The 11,944-nt window shown below is 45.4% G+C and overlaps 1 pseudogene; it reads right to left on the reverse strand.

The window, feature by feature from the left end:
* Nucleotides 1-3,317: 3,317 nt before the first annotated feature.
* On the reverse strand, nt 3,318-3,434 carry LOC136637475 (5S ribosomal RNA; annotated as a pseudogene).
* Between the last annotated feature and the right edge of the window lie 8,510 nt (nt 3,435-11,944).

Consider the following 11,944-nt stretch of genomic DNA (forward strand, 5'->3'; position numbering starts at 1 on the left):
ATAAGAAATGATGATTTGCTAAGGAGCATTGTCTCAGCTTTCCTGTTTATAAGGCGTGGAATGACTTTCTTTTTCTAAGGGATGACTGCCAGCCAGTCTTTAAACGTGGCTGCTTCAGTAGGCCCCATTAGGTTGCAACATATACACATAAATATGCTGTGTGAGCATATACGTGCATGCGCATATACACGAAATTGCAACATCATTTCAACTACACCTGAAATGAAGAGGTCAGTCTTTTCTTCCTGGTCTACAGCCCAAGTGTGGCATACCTGCCAGCCCGCTTCCACTATCAAGAATTGAGGCAGGAACATAATAATACTATCTGTGCTACTAATAATAATAAAACATCAAAAAGAACAACTTAGCATTTGTTTAGCAATGGCATGTCCAAGGTGTTTTGCATACGTTCATCAACTAGTGTATTACTGAAGTGGAATATTTTCCTCATTGGGTAAGTAAGTACTTCATTTACCCCAAATGGAGTAAGGATGCAATCCTAACCCACTTTCCAGCACTGACATAAGGGCAATGCAGCTCAGAGGTAAGAGAACAAACACTGCCCTTCCTTGAGGAGGCCTCCGTGACTGCCACCCAACGACAGGATGCAGCACATGCCACACTGGCACAGTTGTGTCAGTGCTGGAAAGTTGGTTAGGATTTGGACCCAAGTCACATTTCCTCACAAAATTGGGATCCATCCCTGGATATTCTGTTACTCCCAGGATGCTTTACATATGTGTTTGAAAAACCAGAACGAAACTACCGGCTCTAGTACTATAACTTGCAGCATCAGATTGGAAAATATTGGCATATGTCTCTTGTATGTTTGGAAAGCCCCAGACACAGAGTAGATGCTACTGCAATACAAGCCATGATTAAAAACAAATGCTGTGGTGCTAGGCCTAATTATATTACTAAAGGGCTATTTCTGAAATGCATTTCTTCAGATCTGAGATCAGGAAATCTGTCTTCTATTATCACTGTCTTTGGCTCATCGGTTTTTTCCCAGCATGAAACTTGGAGGATGGGTATGTGTAAGGGAGACAGTGTAATGAACAGGCAAAGCAGAGTCAGATTGCCAGGATGGACACAGAACAGGACGCCTTTAACAGTCACACGGAAAGGAGGATGTCAACAGGTGCAGCTTTTTCCAGACTCACTTGACATTATTAGTTTGACATGATATTTATATTTGACATTATAAACAATTCGAGACATAAGAGCCCTTTGGAGTTGGGCACATCTGTCTGTCTGTTACTTTGGAAAAAAAAAATAGCCCAGGAAATTAATCAACTGAAGTGTGTCAAGAATCCCCATGGATGTGTCTTCAATTTGGTAGTAAAACAATGGCAGTCACTTCCACTGGTCTTTTGCTGGTATGCTTTAGAGATAGCAACCCAGAGATCATAACTGTATGTAGCTGCTGTCAGAAAATGATCCCTTCACCCAGTGCCAGATTTAGGCATAAGCTAAGCAAGCTACAGCTCCGGGCCTCAAGAAGAAGGACCTTTTAAAGTGGTGCCCTCTTATATTTAGCAGGGGGCAGCAATACTCTCTCTTCACCCAGCCTGGTGTCTTTTCCAATGGGTGTTGTAATAAGGCGCCTCTAAGCTTTATATGGCTCAGGGCCTCACAAAATCTAAATCTGGTACTGCCTTCAATCTTGGCAGTATTATACAGATCTTTTGCTTAGGAAGGTGGCAGGACTGGTGCCTGGAACCTCTTGCCATTGAATGAACAATCCTACTGATGTTCCTGATAGCTGCTGCTGTGCCATGCTTGCCTGGAGTAAAAGTAACCGTTTGGTTTCCTGAAATGGGCTTCTAGTTTCCAAAATGGTTGCTCTAGCTGACTCAGTTGTGTGATTAAGGGCACAATCCTAAGTGTGCCCTGGACTGGTGCAAGTCCCTTGCGCCGGCCCAGGAGGGTCGCAAATGTTCCGTAAAGCATGTTTGCGCCTCCTTGTGTGTCAGCTGGGCTGGCACAGGGATGCATGCCAGCCCACGAGGCTGAATCCGGCCTCTGTGCCAACTTCGGGAGGGAAGGTTGCGTCGGCTGAGCTCAGCTGATGCAGGGGTCTTGGCAGCGTGGGGAGGAGGGGGGAGGCTGGCAGTCCTGGGTGGGGGGCAGGTAGATGGAGGGTGTTCCAGGGTGCGAGTGGATGGGGAATGGGAGGCAGGGCTGGGACCCAGCAGTTATGCTGAATCCCAACCCCATTCCCTGAGCAGCACGGAGCGGCTCTAAGCCATTCTGTTCTCCTAGTACTTGTGTCACCTCCTGATGTGGCACAGTTCCAAGGAGACCCTTTAGGGCTGTGGTAGTTTACTTGAGGGTAAGAGTGAGAGTTTCCCCTTGCCTCTCGCTGAGCTGATTCTGACCCCAGTATTGCGCTGGATACAGCGCAGGCCTCCTGCCCTGCCTATTCTAGCGCAAGATAGGATTGCGCTATAAGACTCATAACCAGATTTAAAAGAGAAGAGGGCTCCAATAGCCTTATAATTGCAATACATACACTTGAGTATGCAATTATTATGTATCATTATTAATTGTAGTTATTTACTTACACAGCACCATCAGTGTGCATGGTTCTTTGCACAGGGTGAAAAGATAAATCCCTGTCCCAAGGAACTTACATTCAGCTATTGAGACAAAAGATGCAATAAAGAAGGGGAAAGGGATAGAGGCAGAGAAGAAAAGGGGGAGTATATGTAATTATTTCAGTAACTTACAGATAGCTAAGTTACTCCATAGGACTAAGGTGTGGTGCCAAAGATTTCATGGAAAAGATGTGTTTGAAGGGAGTGATTGAGGAAACATCCCTTGCCATTATCCATTGCAAAGCCTAAACTGAATTAAACGATCTTCTAATCCTGGCTAAGCCGACATGAATGCTCCACCCCTTTGCACCAGTGCAGGTCATGGGTCCTTTCCCAAGGCCGAGATGTCATCAGGAGAATATTTCATGTGCAGACGGGCTGATGGGTAGAGGGGAACTGTAACGACAGTGTTTTGTATTACCTTCCTGAGTGTGTTTTTTAAATTATAATGTCTCCTGAACAACCATCTGTTTCAGTTTTACAAATGATCAAGGCTGTCATAACAAGAAGCAAGGAGGATTAAGGCACTGCACTTTTTAACAACTGTAAAGAAAAGGGAATTTGGGCAAGTGCAACTTCTCCTCCCCCCACATCTGCACTATAGGAACACCAATCACAGAGAAAAATGCAGTGTGGCTATTGATAGGGATTCCCTTTTGCCCCATGATTGGTTGGTTGGTTGGTTGGCAACCTTCAATCTCGAAAGACTATGGTATAAGCCTACAGCACCCAGTATTCCCAGGCGGTCTCCCATCCAAGTACTAACCAGGCCTGACCCTGCTTAGCTTCCAAGATCAGACAAGATTGGGCATGTGCAGGGTAACAGTTGCTGGTTGCTTATTCTTAGGGCTATTTGATACTTCATATTCACAACTTGCTGACTAGTACATTCACAGTCCAATCCTATCCACACCACACTAAAGCAGGCAGCCACACCAATGGAGCACACACTGCATGCTATGGTGGCGGTGGATCAACCAGAAGGCCAACAGGTAGTAAAAACGTTTTCACTACTCTTCAGTAAGCCTTCTAGCTGCCTATGTGTATCCTTGGACTCAGACTAGCAGTGTAATTAGTGTTAGTCCACAGAGAGGAAAGGGGTAGGGCAGGTCAAAAAATGAGGGAGAGGTTCTGGCGTGTGCGTTTCTCTCCAAGATCCACCATCTCCAGCCCAGTCCCCTCTCCCCTCCCAGCCCTGAACCTCCTCCAAACCACCCATGGTCTGCTCCCACTTCCACCTTACCTGGGCTGATGTGAGCTGGGTTGCAGCTGGTATGCGGAGCTGTCAACCGTTTTCGTTGGCAGCTGTGAAGCCCACGGCAGTGGTGCACTTTGTGGCAGCACTGCTGCATTTGTGAGACAGGAACATAAATTCTGTCGCTGCAGATGAAGGTCAGGATTAGGCCATGAGAGATGGCTTTGCATCCACAGATCAGGTCTTGCTTGTGTAACACCAAGAACAGAATATTCGTATCTCTTGCCCACGTGAAAACACAATGTTTTTTAATGACATCAGCTGCCAGACCTCTAGTGACCAAAGGATAAGTGATGGTCATGAACGTGTGAAGCAGCCTAACCACTGCTGAGATAGATGGTGGAATGATGGCATCTTTCCAGAGGCCAAATGCAAATATATCTTTTCTGTGAGCTCTTTAATAGCACATACTGTAAAACATGCTGCTTTTGCAGTTAGCAGCAGAGCTCCAGGTTGGTGCCCTTTCTGCAGAACAGAAGGCCAGCTTCCTTTCCCACAGCAATCTCCGTTAAATGCCGCCAGTACAAGCCTTTCTATTTATTGAGATAACAACAGCAAAACAGAGGTCAGGCCTGACAGTGTGGTGGTTTCAAATCCAACTGCTCTCCTGACATCAGCCTGGACCAAATGAGTGGCTGAAGGATTCTGAGCAGTTCTGTAGAGTGTATTGAGTTACGTGGCTCAAATGCAGAAAAATATCCATTTGGTTAGACAGCAGCGACGTGGTGCCAACAATAACGTAGGGATTTATGAAAAGCAGGCCACTGTTTTAATGGGAAATATTTTTATGCTATAAGAGGTAATGACTTTTTAATGAGACTTCTAAAGCAAACTGAAAAGATCAGGGAAGGAGTTTGGGATGGGTGAGCTTTCCTCAGTCGGCTGCTTTCGGAAGGCAACTGCACTTGTTTCATAAGGGACAGACTTTTGCCCACATTTTTAAAATTGAAAGGTTCAGAATTTATAGAAATGAGTAGGGACTTGCTTCCCTGCGTTATGATGAGTAACACATAGGTTCACCAAAACTGCGCAGGTCAGACAGATCCATTAGGTACCCACCCAGATTTCTCTAAACATGTATAATCAGGGCCTCATTTTTTAAGCTGTTATGCTTCTATGCATAGCATCTTTAGAATCATTTACAGCCCAATCTTATCCCCTACCAGCACATGAAGTATTGCCAGTGGAACATGTGCTGGATGCTGTGGTGGAAGGTGACCAGATGTTCCAGAAGAGGTAAGTTAAAAAAAACAGTTTTATTTGCCCCTCCATCAGTGGCATAGCTAATGATCATGTAGCCCAGTGCCAAGCTCAAAATGTTGCCCCAGAAGTGATGTCACAACTGGAAGTGATGTCACGTCTGGGCTTTTTAAAAAGTGAAAGTTGGGAGGAACCCACCTCCCCCCCCAGCAGCTCACCACCCACTTGCTCTGCTGCCTCTCCCCAGTCAGTGGCGTAGCTAAGGCATCTATCTGCTACCTGGGTCAAAGAAGATTTTGTAGCCCCCCCCTTTATTTGATTTAATAAATTAAAATCCAATTTAATTAAGTAAATAAATAAAAAGTTATCCGTTCCATGCTGTATCATAATAACACCTCACTGGCACTCAGAAGAAACAGTCTCATAGGTCAGTTTGGAGTTAAGCAAATCCACTTTTTGTTCCACAAGACAGCTGTGTTTTCATTTTCTGGTTAATTGGCCATAACTTTTGATAGAAAACAGATATTCCAGTGTAGTTTCATTGCATTCTGCATTAAATTACCTTTCCAATGATATATAACATGATGGTATTATTCATACATACCAAGATTTTCACAATTTTGGTCACTAGTGTCAAGCTCAGCTTGTTGCCCCCCTAAAGCTTGATGCCTGGTGCAACTGCCACCCCCTGCATCCCCTTAGCTACACCACTGCCCTCCATAGTCCACCTGTCCTCCAATGGGTCTCCTCGGGCTCACATCAGCTTGTTTGTTGGTGTAAGTCTGAGGAGACTCCTGGTGTTGACGGGACAAACTCCATCTTGATCCTTAGATAAACTCAGTAGGGCAACATTCTCAATTCTACCCAGAAACAAGCTCTTTGTATGAAATATGCAAGCTGGCTGAAATCAAGGACTACAGAAAGCAGTCAGAACTGGCTAAGCTGGGACAAGTGCCAGTTAGAGGGTACTTGCTGAAATTATGTAGCAAATTGGCTACAATGCTAACTGAACTATATAATAGAGCGACTTATGCTTTCTTATTAGTTCCTCACCCTGTGGGGAGGGGGAACTACCTTTGATCAAAGAATACAGCTTTCTTTACACCAAATCCACCTTTCAACTCAGCCTTCTTTATTTCCTCACATCACTTGTGAATGTAGGCTCAGAACCGGGGGGAGGGAGGCTTCCCTCTTTCTGCTTCACTGGGCTGGTCTGAGCTGGCAAGTCATGATAGGATCTTGGCATGTGCTGCTGCCATCACAATCCTCCCCTTCCATCCCAAACCACCCCCAGTTCGGATCACTCCTCACCTAGACCCTTCCCCCAAACCAACCCCTCTGTCACATTACCTGTTCCAGTGGAGTGATCCAGAACCACTGGTATCACAAGGAGCCTCTGGCTATTTGTGTTGGCAATTCTGAAATGTAAAACTGTGGTGTGGCTTTTGTGGTGCTGCACTGAGACTTTCGGTGGCAGATCATGAGATCTGCCACTGGAAGAGCCTAACAGGATTGTGCTGCCATACTCTCAGATTTATGCTTTGTTTCTCATTCAGTGGGATTATGGTCTTAGACACATTTACCTGGGAATAATAATTTAACCATAAATACATGAATTCCAATTATAACAGAATTGCACAGGAAAAAGGTAAGGATCTCTGACTACAATACTTTAAAGACACATTTATATACTTTGTTTGGTGTACAGAGAGTTGAACTTTCTAGATTTGCCCTGAATATTCACGTACATTCTGGAATTGTATATAATCTAATTTGCTGCTAGAGCCTCTGACTTTTTATTCCAACAGGTTTTGTAGGGACTCATGAATATACTGTGACTTTAAATAGATGTACTTGGATATTGTGACTTCTTTTTTCAGTGCTAGTAAAGAACTGTCGCCAGATATTTAGAGCTTGAGCCTCCAGGGTGTGGTATGTAAATGCTTGGCTCTTGATTAACACTTACTCAGTAGAAGTTAAAACATGGTAGCCCACAGTGGAACTGTTACCAAGCCACAAAATAGCTGAAAAGAAAGCAATATTTCATTAGAAGTTCTGAGTGCAGCAAGTATTTAACTCAACTCACGCTGAGAGGGTACCACATGTTTTATTCATTTTTTACATTAATTTTCATTATTTGCTGTGACCAGTGATTTATGTTGTGCTTATCACAGTAGACATTAAATTTGCCAGGTAATCTTCTTGCGAACCGATTAAGTCTAAAGTATCCATTTGTGCTCTCACCTCTTTTGGCACAAAGATTTTTCAGCCATGAGAAATGCAGCAGGAGCACAAAATGTAAAAAAAGAATGTACGCCCTCCAGTAGGCTGCAGGCCACTCTTTGCTTTGGGGGCCCTGGGAAGATAAATACATGTTCCTCCAGCTCCCTTCTTCTTTTGTAATGTCTCCCTGTCTGCTTTAATAAATGCTTTTCTCTGGTTCTTGGCATCTCCTTGAACAAGGAATGTAAACTGAAAAGGCTGTGGAGCCTGAAACTGGCACAAGAGGCCATGATGAATAATATCAGAAGGAGACACAAAGGCTGGCTCCCTGGGCCAATACTTGCTCATACAGTCTGCATGAGGGCAGGCAGTGCTCGGGACATGAAACTTAAGGCTTCACACGGCAGCACATGCCCTCCATCTCCTGCTCTGTCTCAAAGCATGTGCATGAATCAGAAGGGAAACAGCACATACCAGCTGCCTGTGGCAGAGAAATGGATAGGAAATGAGGGTAAACCAATCAAGGAGCAAAGCTCACAATGCCTTGAGTCAGTCTTAAGGCAATTTGACCAATTTGGGCAAATTGGGCCCCACGCCTGGAGGGAGACCCCACACTGGGGTGGTGAGCAGAGTGCCCGCAGCCTCACTCTGTAGCAGATGTTCCGGAATGGAATATTCCATACTGAGGTGTCACGTGGAAGGCACAGTGATTGGAGCATTGGTGCTGGATGGGCCTCCCATCCGTTCCTGGGTCCAATTGGCTTGAAATCACCCCTCCCCTTCCCAGAAGCAGTTGGTGGTGATGCCATTGCCAAGTGCCTTGCCACTGCCACTGCCACTGGTGAGTAGGGGGGCCTAATGGGTGTGCCCCCCAAAAAAATGCTTTTCATTGGGCCTCACAGCTCCTAAGGTTGGCCCTGCCTTGAGTCATTGCACTGAGGTTTAGTATCTTTCCTCTTGCCTATCACCTCACTGCCTTCATTTGCTTCATCAGACTTCACCCAGTTTCTCTGATGGAGGGCCCAATCCCATTCAACTTTCCAGTGCCAAAACAGCTACAATGCAGCCCCAAGGTAAGAGAACAAATGTTTTTTTTACCTTGAGAAGGACTGCATGTCTGCCTTCCCCCACCACAGCATGCAGCCTATGCCCTGTTGGCATGACTGCATCAGCATTGGAAGGCTGGATAGAATTGGGTCCTGAATCTATTCATCATTCCCTTCCTTCTCTCTCTTATTCTCATTGCCTGCTGTTTTCTCATTCATTTCTGCTTCCTACCCTTGACTCCCTTGTCCTCCCTCCTTCTAATTCCAGTTACCATTTTACTTTATCCCTAGCTGTCAATGTCTTTCCCGTCAATGTCTTTCCTGTCCTGGGTCCCGTTAGGGAGAAGGGCGGGATAAAAATAAAGTTTTATTATTATTATTATTTCCTTTACACCAGCTCTTGTTGCTGTAGGCTTCTACCATAGTCTTTCAAGACTGAAGGTTGCCAACCATTGTAAAGGTGGACACTTGGAAGAAGATCCTTTACTATGTCTTTTGCTAAAAAGAAGTACTTCCCTGTTCCAAAGAATTGTCTCACATGTACATTCTGAAACTTCCTTCCCTTCTTCTTTTTTCATTTCTTTCTTCCCAGGATTTTTATCTCCCTTTTTGAAGAGCAAGAGTGAAGCAGGAATGAGCCTGTGAAGAGCCTTAAAATTCAGGACAATAAGTTTATGCTGGATGTAAAGCAGAACAAGAAGCCAGGAAAAGGAACTAAGGAGTGGCTGAATAGGATCAAAATTGTTTGTGAGATGGATAATTTGATGGCAAGGTCTGGGCAGAGCTAAATGGATCAAGATGGGTTGAAAAAGACTGGTGAGAAAAGAAGTTTCATTAATACACAAAGTCAGGACCAAGACCATTTGAGTAGGGATGTTATAAGAAAGGTGAATTTAAGCAGTATATGAATGAAAAATACCTGTTTTAAACTATGGATTTGCAAGAAAAATATCGTTTTGATTGTTTCCCAGTATTTGTTTAAATCAGGTTCAAATAATCATGAAATTTGTGTCACATGAATTTGTTCGTTCATTCCCTGTTGATCTGAGAGAATCAGTAATTTCTCCTGCTTCTAACTTTACTGTTTTTCAGCCAACCAGCAGGCCATTTTCCAGTTTTCTAGGATCCCTAAGGAATCAGATCTGAAAAACCTCTTAAGCGATTTCTGCCCAACGTTACATGTACACAACAGGGATCAAATGTGTACACTCGTGGGCTGGGAAAAATGGATTAAATTAGGCAAGACATTCATTATGAATTCTGAATTACACAGTTGTGCAGGTAGAACAATTAAAAGCAGGAGTCACTCCTCCCTCTCACGCTGGAGGGAATACCACCTTTGAAATGGCATTGTTGCTACAGACCCATGGATCATCGGAACACTAAGCATGCTTTTTTTCAAAACACTGTTGCCCATCTGCAAGTGTGAGCAGAGTTAATCGATCTGTTGACCAATGGATAAAAACTCACAAGATAGATTACAGGTGCAATCCAAACTTGCGCTGGAACAGGCAAGCCAGGAGGCTTGCGCTGTATCCAGCGCAGGTTCGCGGCGAGCAGCATCTCAGCCAGAGGAAGGGGAAGCTTTTCCCCTTACCCCTGGGTAAGGGCTGCTGGCGCCTATGGGTCTCCTAGACCTGTGCCACCTCTTGAGGTGGCAAAAGTCTGAGAAGAGCGGAGTGGCTTGAAGCATAACTGCCAGATCACAGCCCCACCTCCCGCTCCCTGCCTGCCCACCCCCAGGGCCGCCCATCGCCCGCCCAGGAACACCTCTCTCCCTCCTCCTCCTCACCCCCCCATACCTACGCCTACCCATGCACCGACACAAGCTTATGCCAGCCTCTGCAGGCCAGCACTTCTCAGATTGCCAGCCTGGCTTCCGTGCGAGGAGATACAAATGTGCTTTACAGCACATTTGCGACCCTCTTATGCTAGCCCAAGGGACTTGGGCTGGCATAAGGTGCACTTTGGATTGCACCCTACATGTTCTATAAGTAGAGCCCTCACTGAAATGGGAGGTTTGTGCCAGCAGTATCTGAGCTGACACCCTGCACATGTTCCTCTTTCACTGCTGCAAGGAACACTGCTGGCCAAATGCATGGATTCTGCTAGCAGCATTTTGTCAGCCATGTTCAGATTTGCTCTCTAACACCCCAGAATTTCCCTCTTTTCAAATCAGCCCCACCCAGTCTCTTTTACTACCCTCTGTTATAGGAACTCTCTGCCAGATTTCTTCCGCGTTGCCTTCTCAAGTCCTTTTTTCAACTCCCTTTATAAAATCTACACCTCGTGTTTAGCTTTTCCTAGCCTTACCTAATGTGATCTAGTCTTTATAAAGATTTCCGTGAGTTTCTAAACGTAGTTTAATCTCTGTCTCTCCTCATTCCTCCTGCTTTGTTGTTTTTGGTGCTTTCTTGCTTTAAGTGGTTAAAGGTGCAATCCTAATGTGCCCAGGTGTGTCGCAAAAGTGCCGTCAAGCACTTTTGTGCCACTCCGAGGGGAAAGAGGTCAATGCACGGATGTGTACTGTCCTCCCTGTGTCAACATGTGCTCCAGGCCAGGTAAAAATGCACTGGCCGAGCTTGGTTGGTGCAAGGGTTTGGGGGGCCAAGGGGAGGGCAGCAAGGAGGCAAGATGGAGGCGTTTCAGGGTGGGGGAGGGCAGGTGGCGGGGGTTCCCGGGGGCGGGTGGGAAGCGGGAGGCAGGACAAGGATCTGGCAGTACAGATCTGCACTACATCTTGAGGTGGTGCAGATCTGTGTAGCCCCATTGGGGCTGCTGCTGCTTTACCCAAGGTAAGGAGAAGAGATTCCCCTTGCCCTGGGCTGAGCCGCTTACAGCCCCAGCCCTGCCTTGGATGTAGCGCAGGCCCACTGGCCTGCCTGCTCCAGGGCAGGTTAGGATTGAGCTGTAAATGAAATGGCAATTTTAAAAAATCAGTTTAAAAAATCTAAACATTGATGGTCAGAATAACAGCAGTGATGCTAAATGCCTTATGTTTGGCTTGCTTTTATACCTGCCCAGCATTATTCAATGGGATTTCAATTCAAGACATCAAGGAACAGGAAAAGAAATCAGCAGGCATATAGATGATTTTTGTATCCTAATTAATTATGTGAATTGTTTCACATTGTTATGCTCATGAATAAAATTCATGAAAATATGGCGGAACATATGCTTTGTCAGCAGGGGCTCGAATGGCAGCAGCACTAGTGAAAGACTCTGCCAAATGCTCTGGGTTTTAATGCACTCCATATGTTCCAGACAGTTCTAATGTTGAGTAACTTTTGTAAAATATTTCTATTGGAACAATAACGGCTAAGGATAAGATTGGTTCTGGAGGTGAAAGCAGTAGTTTTGACACTGTGTATGAAGAACCCGGGGCTTCTGTGGGAGCTCAGGGCCGGCTCATCTGTGAGGCCGAACAAGGGAGTTGCCTTGGGATTCAGATTGAAGAAGGGTTCCCACCTCCATCTGTCCATTCTCTTCCACTGCTTCTCTTTCTTCTGTTCTCAGGATTAGAAAAAGGAAGAGGGGAATGGAACAGAAGAGACAGTGTGGAGGCGTGCCACAGTCTCGCTCACCAATCTCCTCTCCTTCATTCCTTCACATCCTCTTCT

This window comes from Tiliqua scincoides, chromosome 1, assembly GCF_035046505.1.
Source record: "Tiliqua scincoides isolate rTilSci1 chromosome 1, rTilSci1.hap2, whole genome shotgun sequence".
NCBI lineage: Eukaryota > Metazoa > Chordata > Lepidosauria > Squamata > Scincidae > Tiliqua > Tiliqua scincoides.